The sequence below is a fragment of the Phalaenopsis equestris genome, unplaced genomic scaffold (genome assembly GCF_001263595.1).
Source record: "Phalaenopsis equestris unplaced genomic scaffold, ASM126359v1 Scaffold220620, whole genome shotgun sequence".
NCBI lineage: Eukaryota > Viridiplantae > Streptophyta > Magnoliopsida > Asparagales > Orchidaceae > Phalaenopsis > Phalaenopsis equestris.
Genome location: NW_018238888.1, coordinates 254,689 through 261,570, shown reverse-complemented (window position 1 = coordinate 261,570; position 6,882 = coordinate 254,689).

The following is a 6,882-nucleotide window of genomic DNA, read 5'->3' as shown; positions in this document are numbered from 1 at the left end:
CTCTAATTTTCTTTTCTTCAGAGATCATTTTTGTTCATCAATACTCACATTTTTTTTTCATTTTATGCAAATTGTTGTCTGGTATATATGTAAATTTTTAAGATTTATACCAACATTTTTTTTAGCCCAATCACTTATGTAAATCTCATTCAATCACTTATGTAAATTTCATTCTAAGAGAGAAATATTTACCTGAAAAGTATTCAAATTAATCACAAAATATATGTTGAGATATTGTTTAGAATATTAGAGATATTAGTGTTTTAACTTAGATGAATTAAGTATTAATTATAACAAAAAAATAGTTATTCAATTTATTTAATATTACATAATTAAAAGTTGATTATTTTAAAAATTAGAGAACAATACAAAGAAAAAAATAAAGTCCAAAACAACAACAACAATAACAACAAGCCTTTATCCCACTAAGTGGGGTTGCTGCATGAATTCTTTCTCCATTGTGTTCTATGGATTGTCATATTTTCATTTAATTATAACAAATTAAGATCATTATTTATATAATATGCCCAAGTCATGTAGGCCTACATCTATTTTTTTTTTAACGTGAGTGGAATTTAAAACATCTATGCTCCTAACAGGATCATTAGATGATCAACATTCCATAAGAAGACTCTCTCTAATCCTGTCTGTCACTGGAGCTACACCAACCCTATCACTGATATATTAATTTTTGAAATTGTCTCTAAGTGCCAACTCACTCATCCACCTCAGCATTCTTATCTCAGCAACACTAAACTTGATCTATGGCTCCTCTTTTACAGACCAATATTTTGCATCATAGAGAATTGCAAGCCTCACCACCATCTTAAAAAAATTTTCTTTCAGCCTAAGCAATACTTTGCTATCACACACAATAGACCCAATGCATTCCTCCACTTCAACCAACCAATTTGAATCCTACTAATAACAATTTCACCACAATTACAACTATGCCATTAGAGCTACTAATGTTGCTAAAATTACATTCCATGTATTCAATTATAAATCTACTCAAACGAACACTTTTAGACCCCAAAGTAGATCTTCATAATTCAAGTTTTTCCTAAACTTTTTCTAATAATCTTATCCACGAGAAGAAAATCATCAGTGAGAAACATACACCAAGATACATCCTCATGTAAGTGAAAAAAAAAAAAAAACAAGAGCTTAAAGTCAATCACCAATGTAAATAGGAAAATACATAGTCAACCCTCTATCTGTTCGTACACAAGGAACAACTAGTATACATATTTTTAATAACTTGAATATAAATCATATCAACACATTTCTCTAGAACTCTCCAAAAGACTTCTCTTGGATCCTTTTAGTAAGTTTGATCTAACAAATAAAGTCTATATATTAAAATATGTTGGGAGCGTTAAAATAAACTAAATCATTGAGACATTAAAGCATTTGTATTCAGCAAAGTTTTAGATATAAAAAATATCACAAAAATAACTTTTTGTCATTGTGACGTGACCGGATCTTTGCCTCTGTCCAAATGTTTCAATCCCTTGGCATGCATTTGCCACGGGCACGACACATTCCATGTATTTATATATTTCCCACCTAAACCTTCATATTTACAAACATAGCATGCATGACACAATTCTTATGTATTTGTATATTTCTCACCTAAACATTCATATTTACAAACATAGCTTTAAGCCTATTTATGCAATGGTGGTGCATTTCACTTTGAAAAAGATGTAAAAATGTATTTTTTTTAATGAAATGTTAAAGCTTTGAGTGCTATGTGTGCACAGTTTAGGTGTGAGATATGCAAATATATTAAAATTGTGAGCTATGCATGTAAATGCACCAAGTTTATGAAAAAAAGGAATAGATATATGACATGAGCCTATATTTATAGAATATTAACATCAGAGAGAATGGTAGAGCTTTGTAATGTCATCTAAGAATCAAAATGGGAAGCCATGGAAGGAAGGGGTTGAGGGGAACAAAGCACCAAAAGCACAAAAGTATATTATAATGAAATTTTATATCAGGATAAATAGGGAGAATAAAAATGTAAATAACATTGATGAACTGCTAAAGACATTTAAGTAACGATATAAAATCATACACTTTTGCCAATAAATATTTTGGAGCATTTAAATTCATACCATTTAGTTCCTATTTATCTGCATATCTAAGATTTAAACTTTATTTTTTACATTGATAAAGCACAAATCTTTCATATCACATAAAACAAACCACTATTTGAACTTTCAGAAGGTGAAATACACCTTTCCAAACATATGGAAGGTGGCATGTTAAAAAAAAAACGAAGTTTAGTTGTTATGATATGTAAATACAGAAGAATTGAGAGGCATGTAAGTAAAAAGTGAAGTTTGTACTAACTCATTCCTTTATTCTCCCATTAAGGCTTCATCATTCCTCCTTGGTATAGCTAAGAATATATCTTCTAGCTTCTAAACCTTCGGAAGTTCTTCAACAAGAGCTGGTCGAGTCAACAATCATGTGGTATATGTGTTTGACGCAGTAACGGACACTGACACTGCCAGAACAAAGTGCTTACCCATGTCGGACGTGTCAGAAAAGGACACAACTCCAACAGGGGCCGACTGCATCAAACATTATATAAATCGTGTTGAAGCTTTACCTTAGGTTCAACATGGCTCAACACTGCTCGACACTACAACAATTAGGACACAACTTTTTGGAGTAATGCAAAGCCTTCTTGATTATCTCATTCTAGTTGCAAGTATTTATTGACATCCTAAGCACATGAAGGGGTTCTTCTTCAATTGCGAGCATACCAACACAAACGACACAGACAACACAATCCATTGTGTCAAAAAGATCCAGAGCATCGTTGCCTGCACAATCAGAAAGCGATCCAAAGTCAATATCATAGCAGACTACACAACCAATTGCGAGATCAAGAGTCAAAGTCATGCAATCAGACAACCTAGGAGCTATCCCCCCAACTTTCAACCAAGCCCTTCATCCAAATTGACTTGTTAATTGGTAATTATAATGAGTTATAAAATGTGTATTATTTTAAGATTGACCAAACCAAATTTTTTGTTTTCCATTTTCATTGCTTCTGAAAATTTTTAACTACTAAGAAATATTAGTTAATTTACTTTTTTCTATAAGGTTTATTTCTCATTTTAACTATTAAAGAAAAAATGACATTCTTATTTAGTTGACTTTAGAGTGCTTTTGTCACTATTTCGAGTACTTAAGCCAACTTGCTTTAACAAATTGATTTTCAATTTTGATATCTTCAAAAATGATTTCTATCATTATAAAATTTTGTTAATGATTGCATACTTCATGTTTTTTAAAAAATAATTATATTAATAAATTATTAAATATAAAAAAATGTGTCTTACCTATGTCTTATTATTGTAATATCATGTTGTGTGGTGTCCGTATTCATACTTCATAGCCCAAATGGTATGATCATTATGCTCATGAAAAACATAATACTTAAAGAGATCTCGAGTGTGGGCACTAACCCTCATTGGTGTAGGTCATTTCAAGTAATTTTAAAATCAAATAGCTTCAAGTGTCTTAGCAATCTATACTCTTAACGGAGTAAATGCTGGATATTGGCAAGTTCGGAACAGATCCATTCTACTTTCTAGCATCAAAATTCTCGTTATTTTGTTCTTGATCCTAAGGGGGTGTTTGATAGCAAACTTTTAATAGGATTTAACCCTGGATTTCATCTAAATCCAGCCAAACAATAAAAAAAGGAAACCCAAATCCAACTCTCCGTAAAATGCAAATTTCTCTAGTTCCGCTAGTCTCTCCCAGTCCCATCTCTTCTCTGGCGTAGTCCGGATTTATAAAAACCGACTAGGAGGCTGATTACACGGATTTACGTCGCCATTATCAACTGCTCCATCTTCGTGGCGAACCGACCAAAATCCACGGATTTGATAAATCCTATTAATGTAAATCTTCTGTTGCAACTGAACACCACCTAAGAGTGATGTTCTTAGTGATATGGTTGTTGCTGATGAATCTTCTCAATCGACTTCAAGTTTTTTAGGAAGAGTTTGGTGTCCCCAGGAAATTGTCAAAATATATTTACCAATTTTTTCAACCAACTAAAACTATAGTCAACTGACTCGCTATCATACTCTTGAGCATTATTGTAACTATCGAGGAGTTTAACTAACTCAAGTAGAACCCGTAGCTGTTGCAAACTAAGTGCTAATTAGACCTGTGGTGAGTGTAAATTGAGCTACGCATGGGCTTTAAATTATTTAATTCTAGTACCTCTTGTTGAAAACGTACAATTAAATTCCTCAATCCCTCATCTTGTTATTGCCACAATTTTAGAGACCTAGAAAACTTTCATGGCTCGTGGGCACTAGGAAACTGAGTGACAATTTGCTTCATAAACTGTACAAAAAAGAAAAAAGTAATGTCTTTGAGCAGAAAGTTGAGAGAACCACCTAAGCAATGACTTGTATTTTTTGTGAAAAAAAAACCCACTCAGGTGCATCATTGATCGTTAACAAAGAAATGATCAACTTTCTCAAAATAAATGCTTCAATACTGAGACAAATATGCCTAATCAACCACTAGAATGAGAATTTTAATATAGGATATTTTGATAGATTATGAACTCGAGGGCCAGTACCTAAATTCAAAGGCAAGTTCACCATGATTGTCACCGATCCTACACCCAAATAACAATTATTTGATCTATAGTGCTAGGCCGACTTAAATTCAGCCTAATCTAGATGCTATTGAATGCATAGCCTGCCCTATATATTTTCCATATGCCAGCCAAGTAATTAAATCCCTTGCATGATGATTGAAGTAATTTTAAAGGCAACACAATTCCAATATACAGTACAAAGATAGAAAAAAAATTAATTGTATATAATTAAGTGCACAATTATGAAACCAAAAAAAAAAAAATTAAAGCCAACTTAAAGAAAGGCACCTCTAATGTACTAAGAGAAGCGCATCATGCAAATAGCCAATTAAGGATCAGACTGACATGCAAGTTCTATACTTGTCTCAACAAAGCCATTTGGAAACAGCAGCATATGATAAATTCATTCAAATTAATGTTCTCCAAGAGCACATCTCAGTATGGGAGAGAAACAGAGCAACCAAAACACAAGCTAAAGATTCAGAAAAGAACTAGCAAATCATGTAACGATTAAAGGAAGCATTTTTAGAAGAAATGTAACATTAAAAAGAGCCTACCGACATAGATAAAATACCATTTTAAGAAGAAATGAGAAAGTGTTATGTCACTAAAACAGTTCTAAACCAATTGAGATGTGCTCTTGGTTACATTTCTTCTAAAAACAGTTATGCTCTTGGTTACATTTTAGACCACATTAAATTGTTATTTCAACAATTTAATGTAGACTAAAATGCATAGCCTTATTTGCCTCAAATCGAACCACAACATTATAGAGGGAATGTTTTCATGAACTGAACATGTGATCTCTAAGCAAGAAGAGATGCAGTTGTCAAAATGTAGCCAGCATATGATATTCCATTATTTCATACGCCTTGTCAAAATGTAGCCAGCATATGATATTCCATTATTCCATACGCCTTAAGGGGTTGTATGGTAAGGATTTTAGCAGCTTTAGTAAATCATGTAAATCGAATATAAGGCAAAACTGAAAAGGAACTGGAATTTACTAAATCCTGATTTTAAAATTGTAATTTTTTTTCGCAGATTTAGTTAAGTTGAATCCTACTTTAACTCCATAATCATAAAACCCTTAAACAGGATAGTCTAAAAGAGAAGTCATAACATTACTCCATGAATTAAAGAAAAGGGATAATTGCATACAGACCACTGGAAATATTGATATTTACAAATTAACTAGCCAGAAAATTTTTTTGAACAACCAAAACAATGTCTTTTTGAACTACTGAATCAATGTAATCACGCGCGCCACATCAAACCATTGAGAACTTGATAAAAATCAAAATTTTGGGTTGGGGTTATACTATGAATTTTGATATTTGAGTCCAAATTTAAAGAATCGATGAAAGATGGTGACGGATTTGTAAATAACAAGTTTTGAAAGGTGCTGAAGCACCATTGAACTTGTTTTCATATTTGTAAAGCAATCAGATGACTTGGGTGATAGCGTAACACTCCAAGTTTCAGAATTCTTGGTATGATGTTTGGAATAACTATAAAGTTTGAATATAACATAATTTAGCAAGCGATTATGCAACCAAAAAATGATTAAACCAGAGGAAAAGAGAAGACTGCTGACGATCATTAGGGATCAGACTGACGTGCAAATTCAAAATTTATCTCAGCAAAGCTACCTTATAACAGTAGCATCTGATAAATTCATTCGAAGTCATCATCTCCCAAATTCCCAATCACTGCAAAAATATGCCACGAGATAGAAATAAAAAAGCAGAGCCAAACAGATTCAAAACAAATTAAACGAGAATAACCAAAACCGAAGCTAAGGATTAAGAAAAGAAAAAGAAAATTCGCAAAATTCAAAAAAAAAAAAAAACATAAAGAAGAAGAAAATCCATTGAGTAGAGAAGAGAATGCAGCAAACTATGAATATAAAATAATCCATTAAAAAAAAACATATCATTTTAGAAGAAAACCTAAGAAAAATATTGCCCCCGAACCATTATAGTTCTAGGTCGAGCACGAGAGCTCGATTTTTCTTCTTTTCAGATTTCAATTTTCAGCAATGGTAAGGATCCATGTGTATGAAGATCTGAAGAAGACGATGGACATAGGTTCCGTCGGGTGCTTTCATGTTGGGACTGCTAGGGTTAGGTTTTAGAGAACCGGACTACATTGAGATTCTTATATAGCACAATTAGAAATTGCATTCAAACAAAAAATATTATTTTTAAATATTAAAAATTAATTCAGCTAAT